The 20,735-nt window shown below is 39.2% G+C and overlaps 2 protein-coding genes and 1 pseudogene across 2 annotated transcripts in view; all 3 read right to left on the bottom strand.

Moving 5' to 3' along the window:
* The window catches only part of LOC131394559 (zinc finger protein 670-like), a 152,114-nt gene extending 132,812 nt beyond the window's left edge, over positions 1-19,302 (bottom strand). The window contains exon 1 of the mRNA XM_058525958.1: positions 19,275-19,302. The gene's annotated coding sequence lies outside the window, so the exon portion shown is untranslated. The remainder of the gene's footprint in view (positions 1-19,274) is intronic.
* LOC131394538 (zinc finger protein 709-like) overlaps positions 1-20,735 on the bottom strand; it is a 340,324-nt gene that overhangs the window by 171,179 nt on the left and 148,410 nt on the right. The gene's annotated exons all lie outside the window — the stretch shown is intronic.
* LOC131394155 (zinc finger protein 709-like) overlaps positions 1-20,735 on the bottom strand; it is a 68,841-nt pseudogene that overhangs the window by 24,050 nt on the left and 24,056 nt on the right.

The raw sequence follows: 20,735 nt of genomic DNA, 5'->3' as shown, positions 1-20,735 counted from the left end.
AATCTGAATAGACCAATCACAAGTAAAGAGATTGAAATAGTAATCAAAAACCTCCCAAAAAATAAAAGTCCAGGACCAGATGGCTTCTCCAGTGAATTTTACCAAACATTCAAAGAAGATTTAATACCCATCCTCCTCAAACTATTCCAAAAAATAGAGGAAGATGGAACACTTCCTGAATCATTCTACGAGGCCAACATCACCCTGATACCGAAACCAGACAAAGACAATACAAAGAAAGAAAATTACAGGCCAATATCGCTGATGAACATTGATGCAAAAATCCTCAACAAAATATTGGCAAACCGAATACAACAATATATTAAAAAGATCATACACCATGATCAAGTGGGATTTATACCAGAGACGCAGGGATGGTTCAACATCCGCAAATCAATCAACGTGATACATCACATCAACAAAACAAAGAATAAAAACCACATGATCATCTCAATAGACGCAGAGAAGGCATTTGACAAGATACAACATCCATTTATGATAAAAACTCTCAATAAATTGGGAATAGAAGGAAAGTACCTCAACATAATAAAGGCCATATATGACAAACCCACAGCTAACATCATACTCAACGGGGAAAGACTGAAAGCCATTCCTCTGAGAACAGGAACGAGGCAGGGCTGCCCACTCTCACCACTCCTGTTCAACATAGTACTGGAGGTTTTGGCCAGAGCAATTAGGCAAGAAAAAGGAATAAAAGGAATCCAAATAGGTAACGAAGAAGTGAAACTCTCACTATTTGCAGATGACATGATTGTATATATAGAAAACCCTAAAGAATCTGTTGGAAAACTGTTAGAAACAATCAACAACTACAGCAAAGTTGCAGGGTACAAAATCAATCTACAAAAATCAGTTGCATTTCTATATGCTAATAATGAACTAACAGAAAGAGAGCTCAAAAAGATAATACCATTTACAATTGCACCAAAAAGAATAAAATACCTAGGAATAAATCTTACCAAGGAGGTGAAGGACCTATACAATGAGAACTACAAGACATTATTGAGGGAAATCTACGATGACATAAAGAAATGGAAAGATATCCCATGCACGTGGATTGGAAGAATAAACATAGTTAAAATGTCTATATTACCTAAAGCAATCTACAGATTCAATGCAATCCCAATCAGAATCCCAATGACATTCTTCACAGAAATAGAAAAAAGAATACTAAAATTTATATGGGGCAACAAAAGACCCCGAATAGCTAAAGAAATCCTAAAGAAAAAGAACAAAGCAGGAGGCATCACAATTCCTGACTTCAAAACATACTACAAAGCAATAGTAATCAAAACAGCATGGTACTGGTACAAAAACAGACACACAGATCAATGGAACAGAATTGAAAGCCCAGAAATAAAACCACACATATACGGACAGCTAATTTTCGACAAAGGTGCTAAGGACATGCAATGGAGAAAGGAAAGTCTCTTCAATAAATGGTGTTGGGAAAACTGGACATCCACATGCAAAAGAATGAAAGTGGACCATGTGCTATCGCCATTCACAAAAATTAACTCAAAATGGATCAAAGACCTGAAGGTGAGACCTGAAACTATAAAACTCATAGAAGAAAATATAGGCAACACACTATTTGACATTGGGTTTAAAGGAATCTTTTCGGATGACATGCCTACCCAGACTAGGGAAACTAAAGAAAAAATAAACAAGTGGGACTTTATCAGACTAAAGAGCTTTTATAAGACAAATGAAATCAGAATCAAGATGAACAAACAACCAACCAGCTGGGAGAGAATATTTGCAAAACATACATCTGACAAGGGGTTGATCTCCATAATATATAAAGAACTCACACAATTGAACAACAAAAAAACAAACAACCCGATCAAAAAATGGGCAGAGGAAATGAACAGACACTTCTCCAAGGAAGATATACAGATGGCCAATAGGCACATGAAAAGATGCTCAACATCACTAATCATCAGGGAAATGCAAATCAAAACAACACTAAGATACCACCTCACGCCCGTTAGAATGGCTATAATCACCAAGACAAAAAACAACAAATGTTGGAGAGGATGTGGAGAAACAGGAACCCTCATACACAGCTGGTGGGAATGCAAATTGGTGCAGCCTCTATGGAAAACGGTATGGAGATTCCTCAAAGAATTAAAAATAGAGATGCCCTATGATCCAGCCATCCCACTACTGGGAATCTATCCAACGCACCTGAAATCAACAATCCAAAGAGGCTTATGCACCCCTATGTTCATTGCAGCATTATTCACCATAGCCAAGAAGTGGAAGCAACCTAAGTGTCCCTCGACTGACGATTGGATTAAGAAAATGTGGTATATATATACAATGGAATACTACTCAGCCATAAAAAAAGACAAAATCGTCCCATTTGCAACAACATGGATGGGCCTGGAGCGTATTATGTTAAGTGAAATAAGCCAGAAAGAGAAAGACAAACACTGTATGATCTCACTCATATGTGGAATATAAACCAACACATGGACAGAGAAAACTGGACTGTGGTTACCCGGGAAGTGGGGGTGGGGGGTGGGCACAAGGGGTGAAGGGAGTCATATATGGGGTGAAGGACAAACAAAAATGTACAACCCAAAATCTCACAATGTTAGAAACCATTAAAATATCAATAAAAATGTAAAAAAAAAAAAAAAAAAGAAATTGTGGTACACGTGTACAATGGAATATTTTTCAGCCAAAAGAAAGGAATGAAATCTTGCCATTTCTCACAACGTGGATTTACCCTGATGGCATTATGCTAACTGAAATAAGTCAAACAGAGAAAGAGAAATATTATGTGATCCCTCTTACATAGAGAATCTAAAATAAAAACAAAAAACAAACAAACAAATAAAGACACCAAGCCTGTGGATACAGAGAACAAACTGGTGGTTGCCAGAGATGGTGAGTGGGGAATGAGTGAAATGGGTGAAGGGGGTCAAAAGGTAAAATTAAAAAAAAAAATAAATAAATAAAGGGAGTTGTACTCAAAATGCATGTTTATGATAATCATATAGTCACAGGAAAATGATTATATACTTTTATATATTTAAAATTTCGAAACTATGCACCATTGTTATTGGAGGGTCATTAGTGAATGTAAAGGGATATCAGTTCCAGAGCTGCAAGAATTCTGAGTATGTACGGAGAAAAACACTCTTCTAGCCAGATTTTCTCTGAAACTAATTTCTCGTAATAATAACCAGTAACTATTTTTATTGCCAAAAATTTGATTTGCATTTTTGGTAATTAAAAGGAATGGGGTGAGGTTGGCAGGGGATTTGGATATTTAGATATTGCCAATCTTTAATAAAGATGAGCAAAGACCTTGGAGTGATGCCATCTTTTTCCTTGGTCTTTGTTACTCCTTTACCAATAGAAGCAAGAAAAAAGAGTGAACCTGAAAATAAATAAATAAACAAATAAAAAGGAAAAAGCCCATATTCATGGATCCTTAGATTTAACACTGTTAAGATGGCAATACTTTCCGGAATGATCTAGAGTTTCATTGAAATCCCTATCAGAATCTCCACTGACTTCTTTATACTGTGCATATTAATAAAAGAAACCTTAAGTAAATTACAGTGGGCAAGATCTGTAGGAGGAACACCAACGCCCTACCACACATCCTCAATTACACCAAACAGGAAGAGATGATGGCTTTCATCTTTGACAGGAAGTAAAACTACTACTGAAGGAAGATTTCGCTCCTCACCAGGCAATGGCCCAGCCAATGAAGAGCCGTTGCTGCCCTGAGCTGTTACTCTCCCCCAATGGATTTTCGCTTAGAATAGCACCTCCCTACTCCCCTTTTTGCTCCATAAAAGCAGCTCCTTTTCTTTGTTTAGTGGATTAGCCTGTGCTTTCCCATAGCATGCACATCACTAATTGCAATTCTATTGGCTATTCTTGAATAAACTCATTGAAATAAAATGAGTGGAAAATTTGCTTTTTAAAAGTTAACAATAGAAATTGGCAAGTTGTTTCATAAGTTATATGGAATTACAGGGGAACCAGAATAGCCAAGTCAATCTTCCAGAGTAAAGCAAAGTAGTAGGATTAACATTTCCTGATTTCAATTCTGACTTCTCAGCACAGTAATCCAGGTATGTGGTAATGACACAAGGACAGACACACGGATCAATGGATTCAATTGAGAGTCTAGATATAAACCCATTCAACTATGGTTAATTGATTTTCAAAAGAGTTGCCAAGAAGGAGGAAAGACTATTCTTTTCAAAAATTGGTGCTGGTACAACTGGATAGAAACACGCAGAAGAATGAAGTTGGACCATTACATTACACCACATACAATAATTTACCAAAATGGATCGAAGATCTATATCTGAGGTAAAATTATAATACTCTTGGAAAAAACATTGGGGAAAATATGACACTGCATTTGGCAAAGAATTATTAGATATGACACTCAAAAACAAAACCTGTAAAAAAACCCAGGTAATTTGACCTTTGTCGAAATTAATCACTTTTTAGCTTCCAAGGACACCATCAAGAAAGTGAAAATACCTTATGAGAACCCCTGTGCTTTTCTTGTGGGAATGTAAAATCATACCACCACTGTGGAAGACAGTATGGCAGGTTTTCAAAAATTATAGTGTTACCGTATGATCCAGCAATTCGAGTATATATCCGAAAGAATTCAAAACATGGAATCAAACAGATATTTGTACACCTGTGTTCTTGAAGCATTGTTTGCAGTAGCCAAAAGGTGGCAGCAACTCAAGTATCCGTCAACAGATGAATGGATCAACAGAATGTGGTACACACATAGAACAGAATATTATTATTCTTTCTACTGTGTTATCTTTTAGGCGTCTTGCACTTTCACATTTTACACTATGATCTATGATCCATTTTGAGTTAATTTTTATTAAAAGTATAAAATCTCTGTACAGATTCTTTTTTTTTGGCATGTGCGTGCCCAGTTTTTCTGGCATTATTTGTTGAAAAGACTACATTTCCTCATTGAATTGCCTGTGCCCCTTTGTCAAAGATGAATTCACGTTTTTTCTGCGGATCTATAGGAAAAATTGCCTTCTATATAATATTTTTTTATCCTTCAACCTTCCTCTACTCTCTTATCAGTTCAAGGGGTTTTCTTTGTTATTGGGAATTCTTTGAGACTTTCTCCATAAACAATCTTGTCATATGCCACAAAGATATTTTTATCTCTTGCTTTCCAATCTGTTTTTCCCTTATTTTTGTGTGTGTGTCTAATTGCATTAGCTAAGATTTCAGTAAAGGGTTGACTAGGAGTGGGGAGAGGTGACATCCGTGCCTTCCTCCTGAGGTTACCAGAAAGCATCTAATTCTTTCAGTGTAGTCCACTAACATTAAAGAAGAGCCCAGTTGATGTAGAGGCAGGTGTGGGTTGAGGGGAAGCATTCTCTAGTCCAGTGATTGGGTCTCAATCGTTTCGTGAGCCTGTGTCCCTGGACTTGACCTTCTTTGACATAATAGGAAAGATATTTGACCTTTGCCCTCAGTTCCTACCAAAAACCAGCTGAAGCCCTTGGAATTACTTGAGTGATAAGGGTGATAGAGTGTCTCGTTTTTTTTTTTTTTAATAATTTTATTTATTTATTTTTTCCCCCAAAGCCCCAGTAGATAGTTGTATGTACAGCTGCACATCCTTCTAGTTGCTGTATGTGGGACGCGGCCCCAGCATGGCCGGAGAAGCGGTGCGTCGGTGTGCGCCCGGGATCCGAACCTGGGCCGCCAGCAGCGGAGCGCCAGCACTTAACCGCTAAGCCATGGGGCCGGCCCGAGTGTCTCGTTTTAATGAGGCAACTCCTGGCCAGCTCCTAGATGGCTTCAGAGTGGGGGTTACATATCAGAAACACCAAGCCTTCATTAGAGGTCTGGAATTTACAGCCCCAGCTCCCAACCTCTGTGGGGAGGAGATGGGGTGGAGACTGACTTAATCACCAATGGCCAATGATTTAATAAATTCTGCCCATGTAATGAAACCTCCATCAGAACCCTTAAATACAGAATTCAGAGAGTGTCTAGGTTGGTGAGCACATCCAGGTGCTGGAGGGTGGAGTGTCCAGAGAGGATGTGGAATCTCTGTAGCACCCCCACCTCCACTCCCCTCACCCATACCACCGCCCTACTTTGCCCTGTGCATGTCTGCCTTTTGTCTGTTCCTGAGTGGTATCCTTTATATAAACCAACAATAGTAAGTAAAGTGCTTTGCTAAGTTCTCAGAATCTTTTCAGTAAATTACCAAGCCTGATGGGGTGTGAAGGGAATCTGTGAATTTGTAGATGGCTGAGTAGAATGTCAGTAGCCCAGCCACCCCATTTGTGGATGGCATCTGAAGTAGGGTCAGTGTGTGGGACTGAGCTCTTAACCTGTGGAGTCTGATACAAACTCTGCGTAGTTAGTGTTAGATGTTTAACAGGTCAATTCAATTCTATTTGGTGATGTAGAGTTGGAGAAGGGGCGTTGAAACAGACACCACATATTTGGTGTCTGCAGGGGCAAAAATATCCTACCATCCTCACAAGTGTCCCACCTTTGAGAGCAGACAAGACTAGACGAGACTCAAGTTGGCTCTTTCTCTTCCCCCAGGTCAGTTAGGCTCTGGGAAAGTCCCAGACAGTCATGCTCTTGTGAAATGGATTGTTTTGAGGACATGCCTTGTTAAGAACAGAATATTCTGAGCATATTTTAAAATAACTACTTTTTGGTGTCTCTTTCTAATTTTGGGGACAGCAGTTTACCCCGTGACCTCATTTTTCTGATGGAAGAACTGACTTTAAGTTTCTTGGCTGTTCTCTTCTGAGGACTGGAAGCTGGTTTCTAAGCTCCTCACATGCCCGACCAGAGACCAGAAGTCTGACTCCTTTTTTGATGTTTGTCTGCTGACAGCTTTAAACGTTCATCCCCCTTCATTCCCTGTGCCCACATCTGCACACGGTGATGAGAAAGCCTGGGTGCTCGTTCCTTTAGTTCCCACAAATGATTCAATCCACAGAAGGCCCTGCCCCTGTGCCTGAACTCTCAGCCTAGCCCACCCCCTCACCTCCATAAGAACCCAGAGAACCCAGGCCAGCCTCCTCTCCTTGCTCTCTCAAGGCATTTGCCACCTGCCTGAGAGGCCTGCCCTGCCCTCCCCGACAGTGTCATTATGGAAGTAATAGACCCTCTCACACCCTCTAGGCATGTGTGTTGTCATCAGTGTAGACACCTGAACCAGATCTCGGGTGGGGGTCCACCTGCCTCTGCAAGGTGACATAACACTTATAGAATGGGTAACATGCTGCATATTTTGCAGTATTCCTTGCTTTACAGTTCTGTCAATAAATCCTAGAGATCATCCAATATTAGTACACGCCAACGTTGTATGAGTCTCCAAGCGCAAATACACAGTAAATTCTGTGGACATTGTTGGAAACAGCTGAGCTGTAGAGAGTCATCAATTTCAAATTTACAGGAAACAGCAATGGGGTTTATGACATGACCTTTCCTCCATTCATGCATAATTTATTGACTTATTCACAACGGGCTTCATCGGGGGATTATAGGATCATTAAATGACTAATTTTTGTTCTAATCAATGTGAAATGGGATCCACTGAATATTTTATTTTATTTTTCATTTAATTGATGTTTTAATAGTTTTTAACATAGTGAAATTTTGGGTTGTACATTTTTGTTTGTCCATCACCATATATATGACTCCCTTCACCCCTTGTGCCCACCCCCCACCCCCCTTGCCCCACAATAATGTTTTCTCTGTCCACGTGTTGGTTTATATTCCACATATGAGTGAGATCATACAGTGTTTGTCTTTCTCTTTCTGGCTTATTTCACTTAACATAATATGCTCCAGGCCCATCCATATTGTTGCAAATGGGACGATTTTGTCCTTTTTTACGGCTGAGTAGTAGTCCATGGTGTATATATATATATATATATATATATATATATATATATATATATACACCACATTTTCTTAATCCAATCGTCAGTCCAGGGACACTTAGGTTGCTTCCACGTCTTGGATATGGTGTATAATGCTGCAATGAACATAGGTGTGCCTAAGCCTCTTTGGATTGTTGATTTCAGGTTCGTTGGATAGATTCCCAGTAGTGGGATGGCTGGGTCATAGGGCATCTCTATTTTTAATTCTTTGAGGAATCTCCATACCGTTTTCCATAGAGGCTGCACCAGTTTGCATTCCCACCAGCTGTGTATGAGGGTTCCTGTTTCTCCATATCCTCTCCAACACTGTTTTTTGTCTTGGTGATTATAGCCATTCTAACGGGCGAGAGGTGATATCTTAGTGTTGTTTTGCTTTGCATTTCCCTGATGATTAGTGATGTTGAACATCTTTTCATGTGCCTATTGGCCATCTGTATATCTTCTTTGGAGAAGTATCTGTTCATTTCCTCTGCCCATTTTTTGATCGGGTTGTTTGTTTTTTTCTTCTTCAGTTGTGTGAGTTCTTTATATATTGTGGAGATCAACCCCTTTTCAGATGTATGTTTTGCAAATATTCTCTCCCAGCTGGTGGGTTGTCTGTTCATCTTGATTCTGGTTTCGTTTGTCTTATAGAAGTTCTTTAATCTGATAAAGTCCCACTTGTTTATTTTTTCTTTAGTTTCCCTAGTCTGGGTAGGCATGTCATCTGAAAAGATTCCTTTATGACCAATGTCAAATAGTGTGTTCCCTATATTTTCTTCTATGAGTTTTATAGTTTCAGGACTCACCTTCAGGTCTTTGATCCATTTTGAGTTTATTTTTGTGAATGGCGATAGCAGATGGTCTACTTTCATTCTTTTGCATGTGGCTGTCCAGTTTTCCCAACACCATTTATTGAAGAGAATTTCCTTTCTCCATTGTATGTTCTTAGCACCTTTGTCGAAAATTAGCTGTCCGTATATGTGTGGTTTTATTTCTGGGCTTTCAATTCTGTTCCATTGATCTGTGTGTCTGTTTTTGTACCAGTACCATGGTGTTTTGATTACTATTGCTTTGTAGTATGTTTTGAAGTCAGGGATTGTGATACTTCCTGCTTTGTTCTTTTTTCTTAGGATTGCTTTAGCTATTCGGGGTCTTTTGTTGCCCCATATAAATTTTAGTATTCTTTTTTTCTATTTCTGTGAAGAATGTCATTGGGATTCTGATTGGGATTGCATTGAATGTGTAGATTGCTTTAGGTAATATAGACATTTTAACTATGTTTATTCTTCCAATCCACATGCATGGGATATCTTTCCATTTCTTTATGTCATCATCAATTTCTTTCTGTCTTGTAGTTCTCATTGTATAGGTCCTTCACCTCCTTGGTAACATTTATTCCTAGGTATTTTATTCTTTTTGATGCAATTGTAAATGCTATTATCTTTTTGAGGTCTCTTTCTGTTAATTCATTATTAGCATAAAGAAATGCAACTGATTTTTGTAGATTGATTTTGTACCCTGCAACTTTGCTTTGGTTGTTGATTATTGCTAATAGTTTCCCAATGGATTCTTTAGGGTTTTCTATATATAAAATCATGTCATCTGCAAATAGCGAGAGTTTCACTTCTTCGTTACCTATTTGGATTCCTTTTATTCCTTTTTGTTGCCTAATTGCTCTGGCCAACACCTCCAGTATTATGTTGAACAGGAATGGTGAGAGTGGGCAGCCCTGCTTCGTTCCTATTCTCAGAGGAATGGCTTTCAGTCTTTCCCCGTTGAGTATGATGTTGGCTGTGGGTTTGTCATAAATAGCCTTTATTATGTTGAGGTACTTTCCTTCTATTCCCATTTTGTTGAGAGTTTTTATCATAAGTGGATGTTGTATCTTGTCAAATGCCTTCTCTGCATCTATTGAGATGACCATGTGGTTTTTATTCTTTGTTTTATTGCCGTGATGTATCACGTTGATTGATTTGCGGATGTTGAACCATCCCTGTGTCCCTGGTATAAATCCCACTTGATCATGGTGTATGATCTTTTTAATGTATTGCTCTAATCAGTTTGCCAATATTTTGTTGAGGATTTATGCATCTATGTTCATCAGGGAGATTGGTCTGTAGTTTTCCTTCCTAGTATTGTCTTTGTCTGGCTTTGGTATCAGGGTGATGTTTGTCTCGTACACTGTGTTGGGAAGTGTTCCATCTTCCTCTATTTTTTGGAATAGTTTCAGAAGAATAGGTGTTAAATCTTCTTTGAATGTTTGGAAAAATTCTCCAGAGAAGCCATCTGGTCTGGGACTTTTACTTTTTGGGGGGTTTTTGATTACTGTTTCAATCTCATATCTTGTGATTGGTCTATTCAGATTCTCTATTTCTTCTTGATTCAGTTTTCGGAGGTTGTATGAGTCTAAGAATTTATCCATTTCTTCTAGATTGTCTAGTTTGTTGGCATATAGCTTTTCATAGTATTATTTTATAATCTTTTGTATTTGTGGAATATCCATTGTAATTTCTCCTTTTTCATTTCTAATTTTATTTGAGCCTTCTCTCTTCTTTTCTTGGTGAGTCTGTCTAAGGGTTTGTCAATTTTGTCTATCTTCTCCAAGAACCAGCTCTTTGTTTCATTGATCATTTCTAGTGTTTTCTTGGTTTCAACTTCATTTATTTCTACTCTAATTTTTATTATTTCCCTCCTTCTGCTGACTTTGGGTGTTGTTTCTTCTTTTTCTAATTCTGTTAGGTGTAGCATAAGGTTGGTTATTTGGGATTTTTCTTGTTTGTTAAGGTGGGCCTTATGAGTTTCCCTCTCCAGACTACTTTAGCTGCAACCTATATAAGTAGGTATGGGGTATATTCATTTTCATTTGTCTCCAGACATTTTTTGATTTCTCCCATAATGTCATCAGTGGTCCATTGGTTGTTCACTAGCATGTTCTTTACTCTCTACATCTTTGTCACTTTCCCTGCTTTTTCTTGTAGTTGATTTCCAGTTTCATTGCATCATGGTCAGAAAAGATGTTTGTTATGATTTCAATCTTTTTAAATTTATAGAGGCTTGCCTTGTTTCCCAACATATGGTCTATCCTTGAGAAAGTCCCATGCATGCTTGAGAAGAATGTATATTCTGCTGTATTTGGATGGAGTGCTCTCTGTATATCTGTTTAGTCCATCTCGTCTAGGTTTTTGTTTATGTCCACTGTTTCCTGATTGACGTTCTGTCTGGATTATCTATCCATTGATGCAAGAGGGTGTTAAGATCCCCTATTATTATTGTGTTGCTGTTAATATCTCCTTTTAGGTTTGTTAATAGTTGCTTTATTTGCTTTGGTGTTCCTGTGTTGGATGCATATATAAGTGATATGTCTTCTTGATGGAGTGTCTCTTTTATCATTATATATTGCCCCTCTTTGTCTCTCATTACCTGTTTTATCTTGAAGTCTACTTTGTCTGATATAAGTATGGCAGTACCAGCTTTCTTTTGTTTGTGATTAACTTGGAGTATTGTCTTCCATCCTTTCACTCTGAGCCTGTCTTTGTCTTTAAAGCTGTGTTTCCTAGAGGCAGCATATTGTTAGATCTTGTTTTTTAATCCACCCTGCCACTCTGTGTCTTTTGACTGGAGAATTTAATCCATTTATATTTAGAATGATTATTGATATATAAGGCCTTTTTTTTTTAATTTTATTTATTTATTTATTTTTTCCCCCAAAGCCCCAGTAGATAGTTGTATGTCATAGCTGCACATCCTTCTAGTTACTGTATGTGGGATGCGGCCTCAGCATGGCCGGAGAAGCAGTGCGTCGGTGCTTGCCCGGGATCCGAACCCGGGCCGCCAGCAGCGGAGCGCGCACACCCAACTGCTAAGCCACGGGTCCAGTAAGGCCCTAATGTTGCTATTTTAATGGTCATTTTCCAGTTATTTTACATTTGCTTTGCCTCTCGTCCCATGTGTTGCAGACTACCAATTTAGTTTAGCAGTTCTATGTGATAGTTTTCTTAGCTTTCTCTTTATTTATTGTGTGTGTCTCTGTTCTGTTTGTGAGTGGTTACCATGAGGTTTGTATAAGAAAATCTTGTAGATGAGATACTCCATTTTCTGGTGGCCTCTTATTTCCTAAGACTAAGTCAATTGCATCCCTTTCCTCATCATGGGATTACAGATTGACAAATTTTCGTTCTAATCACTGTGAAATGGGATCCACTGAATATTTTATTTTTGTTGACCTTATTGCCAAGGAGATGGACGTTTCCTCATGTACAGTGGACCCTTCGTATCCACAAGTGTCACAACCGCAGAATCAACCGCCAATTGAAACCTACGGATAGACAAGGCCAACTGTATGATCTTCCACCTTCTGTTAAATATGTTTTGCTTTCCCGCCCCCCCTTTTAAATTAGGTGTCTGTTCATTTTTACTCTGCAAACTAACTCTTTCATATTGCATGTGTTGCTGATATTTTTATCTTTATGTTTATCTTTTAAGAACCTTAATTTTAATATAGTTGAATTTGTCAGTCTCTGACTTTATGGCTCTTTTTCTTATATGAGAATATTCTCCCCATTACTGTGTCAAAAAATCATTTACCTGCGACTTCTAACGGTGGCCCAATTTTATCTTTCACATTTAAATCTACAATGAACTGGTATTGTCCATGGAATAGAGGGGAATACAGTGCATTTCCCACTTAGATGACAGTTTGTCCCTGCCCCGGGTATTAGTGTCCATGACATTTGCCACTGCTCTACAATGCCCCCTCTGCCCTTGACCAACTTTCCATATTAAACCCCAACCCACGGAAAACACTTTTCCTTTCCCTTCGTCTGTTTTTCTCTCTGCTACTACTGTATCATGTGGAACACTATAGCTTAAAAATTCTTGATGGATGTTAGGAGGAATAGGACTTTGCTCTTCAGAAGACTTTCTTCACTTTTTGACATTTGTTCCTTTCATAAGGTATTGAGTAGTAGTTTCCGTTGACTCCTAGAAAGTCTGTTTTGGGGATTCATGGAATGTAATAAAGATATCATTTGGGAGAGGTGGCATCTGCGTGACTCTGAATTCTACCTAAGAATACCTGCCATCTCTTCACTTCTTACATTCTACTTTGATATATCCCAATAAAAAGTTTACTTGTCTCATGAGGATCACTAAATATCCTTTATTAGCCTTGGTTAGTACTGAATGAAATTTGGTCTGGAGGGAACCAGGAGCAAGCTTCCTAATGGTGTCTCAGTGTAATCACAAAGGCTGGGCTCAGTTCTCCAAGTAACAAGCTGTGAGTACACATGTGAATTATTGTCCACCAGGGAAGCTCAGTAGAGACTCAGTGCCCACAGTGGTTTTTGGGGGCTGGTTATAAAGACATCATCTGCCAAACGTGGAAGAAAATTACAGACTCTCAAAAGGACAACAGGAGTTTCCTATATACCATATTGTTTGCATAAACACTTTAGGCACACTGAGGCACTCTTATCTGTAAAGTTGGTGGGGTCACTTCCAAAATCCCATTTCCCAGATACCACTGAAGGACAATCTTTGTGAGCAAGCATCTCTAAGGATAAGGAATCTCTAGCCTGTTAATGTTCACTCTTCTGCACACCAGGTAGTAGGACTTGTTATCAGCAAGCGCTAGAGATCTGATGTAGCAGGAGTAATGAGGGCTAACCCAGGCAGCTCATCTTACTTCCTGGACAGACAACGAGAGAGCTGTTCTTATTTTGCTGTTTCTGTAATGAATAGGTCGATTGAACCATCAGAATTGCTGGGTGGGAGGCTTTTCTCAGTTCCCTGCACATGGGCATCAATGGGTTACTGATCTCTTTCAGGAACCAGCACTTAGGGGAATTATGCCACTGAGGGATTCCTATCCTGGGATGAGCTGTCATGCTGCTGTGCCCCACATGGGAACTCAGAAATGAGAGAAGTTGGGGGTGAGCCTCTAGAGTGGTTGGTAGAGTATCACTTGCTGCTGAAATGAGAGAAAGGGGATTTTGTGGGTTTTTTTGGAGGACAGCACCATTGAGCTTTATGTATTTTGTAATCATGTGTAAACTCACCATGACATCATTGTGGATTTTAATGAAGGCCCTTGCAAATTCCAACTGTTAACCTGTTCTTCAAGGTCATTGTGGTCCAGATTACAGTTTTATGATTCTGCCAGAAAGAGGTCTTCCGGGATGTTAGCATTCCAGTGTGCGTGCCCGTGTGTCCTAAACATTGGAGGGAAGTAACCCTGAGGCTCATGAGTATAGGGATTTGTGGAAGTCTAAGTTGTCATACCTTTTTCCTCAAGCCTGAGCTCTAACTGGGTAATTTCCTAGCTCCACGAAATGAGACAAAGAAGAGAAAATTGGGTGTGTCATAAATATTATACAAACAAATTATAACTCATACTCCTCCACAAGAATATTTTCATTCAGCCAGCTGGATCTGACATGGCCTGGAGTACTTCAGGACAACATGGCCAGTAGGATCTTGATACAAGTAGGATTCCATAGGCCTCCTGGCCCGTCATGTTTGGTGATAGGTACAGCATAAAGAGCTTCCACTCCTTCACAGGAATTTTCATTAAAACTTCATGCAGAGGGGGCTGGCCCAGTGGTGTAGTGGTTAAGTTCACACACTCTGCTTCAGTGGCCCGGGGTTTGCAGGTTCAGATCCTGGGCACGGACTGATGCACCACTTGTCAAACCATGCTGTGGCGGTGTCCCATATAAAGTAGAGGAAGATGGGCATGGATGTTAGCCCAGGGCCAGTCTTCCTCAGCAAAAAGAGGAGGATTGGCATCAGATGTTAGCTCAGGGCTAGTCTTCCTCACACACACACAAAACACGCAAATATGATGCTGTCCTTCAGGGGGCGCTGCATCATATGATGGTATTAAAGAAGGAGATGAAAGAGTCTTCTCATAAGGAATTGATCTGCTAAAATAGAAGCATTTCTTTCATTTGTACAGCATTTCTCTGAGGTGTTCTGTACCCTGACATTAGAGCAATGAAAACTTGAAGTGATCACAATGAAAACGTACCAATAGATTCCATGTTTTCATGATGATGTTAAATTTATGAGGACGTCAGTGTGGCTAGAGGAACACTTCTGATGACCGAGTCACAGAATAAATGTTGGGAGACCGTGGAGTCATGTGTGAACTTCTTATGAATTGAATATAAATCCCCGGTGCTTGTCCATCTTACCCGTCCTCCTATATACATATGTGTCATGTTTTAGGACTCAGTGGGCTTTGAGGACGGGACTGTGAAGTTCACCATGGAGGACTGGGCTCTTCTGGATCCATCCCAGAAGAAACTCTACAGGGATGTGAAAAATATCCCCAAGTTAATTGAATTCCTATTTTCACTGATATAAGAAAAACAATAAATCATTGTGTAAATTAGGGATGCATTTGTGAACAATTTTCCCCCCAGCTGTATTGAATTGACTAATAAAATTTATTTTAAAATTACAACATGATCATTTATTATACATATGTTGTATAATTGCAATTTGTTAAGAGAGTAGATGCTAAGCATTCTCACCACACACAGACACAGACACACAGACACACAGACACACACACTCATGATAACACTGTGAGGTGATGGATGTATTGATTAACGTGCAAACTCACAAGCTTAAAAGGCTGGAGCGCAAAAAAATTTTTTTTTTTTTTTTGTGAGGAAGATCAGCCCTGAGCTAACATCCATGCTAATCCTCCTCTTTTTGCTGAGGAAGACCGGCTCTGAGCTAACATCTATTGCCAATCCTCCTCCTTTTTGTTTTTCCCCAAAGCCCCAGTATATAGTTGTACGCCATAGTTGCATTCTTCTAGTTGTTGTATGTGGGACGCGGCCTCAGCACAGCTGGAGAAGCGGTGGTCGGTGCGCACCCGGGATCCGAACCCGGGTCGCCAGCAGCGGAGTGCACGCACTTAACCGCTAAGCCACGGGGCTGGCCCTCTTAAGGCATTTCTTTATTTGAATAGCTTTATTCAGATGTAATTCACATACTCTACAGTGCACCTCATTAAACTGTAGATTTCAATGATTTTCAATATATTTGTAAAAATGTGAAATCATCACTGCAGTCAATTTTTTTTTCTGCTGGGAAGGATTCACCCTTAGCCCACATCTGTTGCCAATCTTCCCCTCTTTTTTTTTCATGCCAAAGCCCCAGTACAAAGCTGTATATACTAGTTGTAAGTCCTTCTAGTTATTCTATGTGAGCCACCACCACAGCATGGCTACTGACAGACGAGTGGTGTGGTTCTGTGCCCAGAAACTGAACTCAGGCCACCAAAGCAGAGTGTGCCAAACTTTAACCACTATGCCATCAAGGCTAGCCCACCACAGTCATTTTTTCTACATTTTTGTCATCTCAAAAGGAAACTCTTCTGCCCTTTAGCTATCACTCCCAATCTTCTCATCTTCCTCCTCCAATTCCCAGGCATAGACAACCACAAATCTACTTTCTGTTTCCATAGATCTCCCTATTTGGGCCTTTCCAATGAATGGAATAATTAAATACAAGGTCTTTGGGATTGACTTCAGTAACTTAGCATAACACTTTTCAAGGTACATCCATGTTGGACCATGTATCAATACTTCATTCATTACTATGGCCAAATAATATTCCATTGGATGGATAAAACATGAGTTTATCTATTCATCCATTCATGGATATTTGGATTGTTTCCACCAATCGGCACCTAGAAATATCATTACTATAAAATTCATGTACTAGTCTAGTTGCAACATGTGTTTTCATTTTTCTTGGGCATATACTTAGGAAGGAAATAATGGATCATATGGTAATTCTAGGTTTAATTTTTGAAGAACTCCCAGACTGTTTTCCAGAGTGGATGCACCATTCTATATTCATACCACCCATGTCTGAGGGTCGAAATTTCTCCATGTATCCTCAACAAGATTTGATATTATCTCATTTTTTGATTCTAGCCATCCTAGTGATTGTGAAGTGGTCTCTCACTGAGGTCTTGATTTGCATTTCGTTTATGACTAATGGTGTCCAGCATATTTTCCTATGCTGTTGGCCAATTGTCTATCTTACCATTCAAGAAAATTCTAATATTATGACCAATCCCTGGGAAGAATAAACAGTCACTTCTTTCTCTCTCTACAAGTTGCTTTATAACAATGTGCGCCTGGGCCTCCTTCCATGTTTTAGTTTGAGTGCTCTCAGTTTGGAAACCGTCTTTGCTGTGTGCATGATCAACATTTATTAATTACTACTTCAGTGACTCATTGGTTGTACTTCTGTTATTTCTGAATTTTCCACAGTCTCCCTGGGACTACCCTTACAAAACACTGAACAGGACCCCCAATTCGTCTTTCTGTCCCCTCACATCAAAAGCATCCAGTATTCATCCCCATTGTGTTGGGAGTAGGTCTGCTATCCCTCACCTGGACGGGGCTAGGTGCCTCACTGGGCTCACAACGACACATTATTAAGGCACATACGAGCCTGTCAGCTACCTGGCTGAACACACCGGGCTATTACACCAAAGCTGGAATTAATGCAACAGCACAGGATTCTCTAGTGCAGAGGGTTTTCATAACCGTTTAGCTTTAGATTACTTATTGGCCAAGGAAGGAGCAGTATGTGCTATAAGGGGCACGACCCGCTCCACATATATTGAAAATTCTGGACAAATTGAGAGAAATTTACAAAAAATGGCCTAAGAAGTACAAGGATTCCATAATCTCATCCATTATTTTCATCAAATACTTACCTTAACTTTATCTGTGAATATACTGAACCATTGAATTGTACACTTTAACAGGGTGCACTGTGTAATAAACAGTTGGTGGTGCTTTTCAAGATACTCTTGCCTAGAAGAGCAAAGAATTCAGAAAATGGGACTGAGGATCGTGTCCTTGAAGCTCCTATGTAACAGTCTCTCTCCTTGTACTGTGGCTACAAAATCTCACCAATGCCTTGTTTGACTCTGCCTTCCAAATCTCTTGCAAGTGACATGATTTTTGAATTCCAACATGGAAGTACAAAGGGGAGGGGAGTCTACTTTGTTTTTTTTTGTGAGGAAATCAGCCCTTAACTAACATCCATGCTAACCCTCCTCTTTTGGCTGAGGAAGACCAGCTCTGAGCTAACATCCATTGCCAATCTTCCTCCTTTTTTTCCCCTCAAAGCCCTCCAGTAGATAGTTGTATGTCATAGTTGCACATCCTGCACAGTTGCTGTATGTGGGACGCTGCCTCAGCATGGCCAGAGAAGCGGTGCGTCAATGTGCGCCCGGGATCCGAACCTGGGCCGCCAGTAGCGGAGCGCATGCACTTAACTGCCAAGCCACAGGGCCAGCCCGGGGAGGGGATTCTTGAAAATCCAGTTCTTAATATTACCCAAATTGACATAACACAATACAGGTATTCTAGATTTTGTTGCCTTATCACAGGCCTCTACTTAACTCAAAGTCTGTTCACCAAATACCAGTCAGAAGGAAGGACAAAGAGCAAAGGGCCAAATGTGAAAAGAAATTCATAGGAAAGTATAGCCTTTGACAAACTTGTGATTCATAAAACTTTATTCCAACTGTTCTATAGGGTACAAAATAAAAACAGGCTCCTATACCCACCACCCCAAAAAGGAGCTTTCTCTAAGAGAGGTAACAAAACGCACAGTGGATAAGGCAAACCTGGGAACTGCAATACATGGCCAGGAAGACAATCCCAACAACTACAAACTGTCATTTTTCAATGGCCTTTTAACAAAGAACAATTAAAACATCATAAAAAATTAAAGAAAAAATATTACTATTATTTTATTTTGAGGAAGATTGGCATGTGCTAACATCTGTTGCCACTATGCCTTTTTTTTTCTTTTTTCTCCCCCACCCCCGATACATAGCTATGTATCATTGTTGTAGAGTTGTACCTCTTCTACATGGGATGCGGATCAAGCATGGCTTGATAAGCGGTGAGTAGGTCTGCACCCGGGATCCGAACTGGCGAACCCTGGGTCACTGGGGTTCACTTCACTTCACACGAATCAGAACATGTGAACTTAAACACTGCAACACTGGGCCGGTCGCAAGAAAAAATATCATTAACTGATTTAAAAAAAAGCACCATCTAATAAATTTTAAGCAGTATTGATGAAGGATGACACAGAATTATCTCACCTTAATATTCATTTCTAAAAGTTATTAATAGAAACCCACTGTGCAATGTTGTACTTTAAGTGGCTTGGTAACACAATATATTTACAACTTTTATAACAACTCTTTCATGTTACACTTTTCTAGAACATTATACACAAAATAATTTCCATCAAGTTTCCCATGTTACTTACATTTTATTTCTATTTCTTTCTGGTTGGGAGTTTCACAAGGAAGGATGTAGGCCAATGAAGTCTTTTCCATGCTGTTTACATTCAAGAGGTTTTTATCAAGTGAGTCCTTTCATGCCTTCAGAAAGAAGTGGGATGACAAAAGCTTTCCCACATTCTTTACCTTTACACGGTTTTGCCTCTACTGTGCATTCTTGCATATTCTCAACAGTTTGCATTACAAACACAGGATTAACCACTTTCCTGACATTCATAGGGTTTCTCTCCAATGTGACTTTTTTCATGTCTTTGAAGTGATCTGAGAGAAGTGAATGCTTTACTGCATTTTTTACATTCATAGGGTTTCTCACCAGTGTAAGTTCTTTCATGAAATTGAAGAGAATTGGAAAAAGTAAATGCTTTACTGCATTTTTTACGTTCATAGGGTTCCTCTCCAGTGTGAGTTCTTTCATGAAATCGAAGAGAAATGGAAAAAGTGAATGCTTTACTGCATTTATTACATTGACAGGGTTTCTCTCCAGTATGAATTCTTGCATGTTTTTGAAGAGAACTGGAAAAAGTGAACGCTTTACTGCATTTTTTACATTGATAGGGTTTCTCTCCAGTATGAATTCTTGCATGTCTTTGAAGAGCACTGGAAGAAGTGAATGCTTTACTGCATTTTTTACATTCATAGGGTTTCTCTCCAGTATGTCTTCTTTCATGTATTTTAAGATCAGTGGAATAACTGAATGCTTTACTGCATTTTTTACATTCATAGGGTTTCTTTCCAGCATGAATAACTTCATGTAATTGAAGATATCTGAGAATAGGGAATGCTTTACTGCATTTTTTACATTCATAGGGTTTCTTTCCAGTATGAATTCTTTCATGTCTTTGAAGAGTACTGGACGAAGTGAATATTGAACTGCATTTTTTACATTCATAGGGTTTCTCTCCAGTATGAATTCTTTCATGTACTCGAAGAGAACTGGAAAAAGCGAATGCTTTACTGCATTTTTTACATTCGTAAGGTTTCTCTCCAGTATGAGTTCTTTCATGTCTTTGAAGACCACTGGGAAAAGGGAAGGTTTTCCCACATTCCTTACATTTATATGGCTTCTCTCCATACTGTTGACAGCCATATAGCTTGTGTTCAGTGTGACATCGAATGTGTGTTTTAAGAGATGAATGATGCAGGAAGACTTTTCCACATGAGCTGCTTTCACATGATTTAGCTCCTGTAGTTTTGTTGTTCAGACTCAGATTTGGAGTAAGGTTGAATTTATCTCCATGTTGACTGTGCTCTAAACTTTCACAGAGTCTCCTTGCTATATGATCACTGTAAGAAATAAGAAGCACATTATTAATACCTTTATGTTTATTATATTTATTGTGATTCATAGGAAAAGTTTAGGTTTTCTGTCTTGTCTCAATTCTCAGAAATTAAATATAATGAATGCTTTACAAGAGGCTTTCACCCTT

Source organism: Diceros bicornis, chromosome 30, assembly GCF_020826845.1.
Source record: "Diceros bicornis minor isolate mBicDic1 chromosome 30, mDicBic1.mat.cur, whole genome shotgun sequence".
Classification (NCBI taxonomy): domain Eukaryota; kingdom Metazoa; phylum Chordata; class Mammalia; order Perissodactyla; family Rhinocerotidae; genus Diceros; species Diceros bicornis.
Note: the sequence above shows the minus strand (reverse complement) of the source record. Positions and strands in the feature narration are given on the sequence as shown.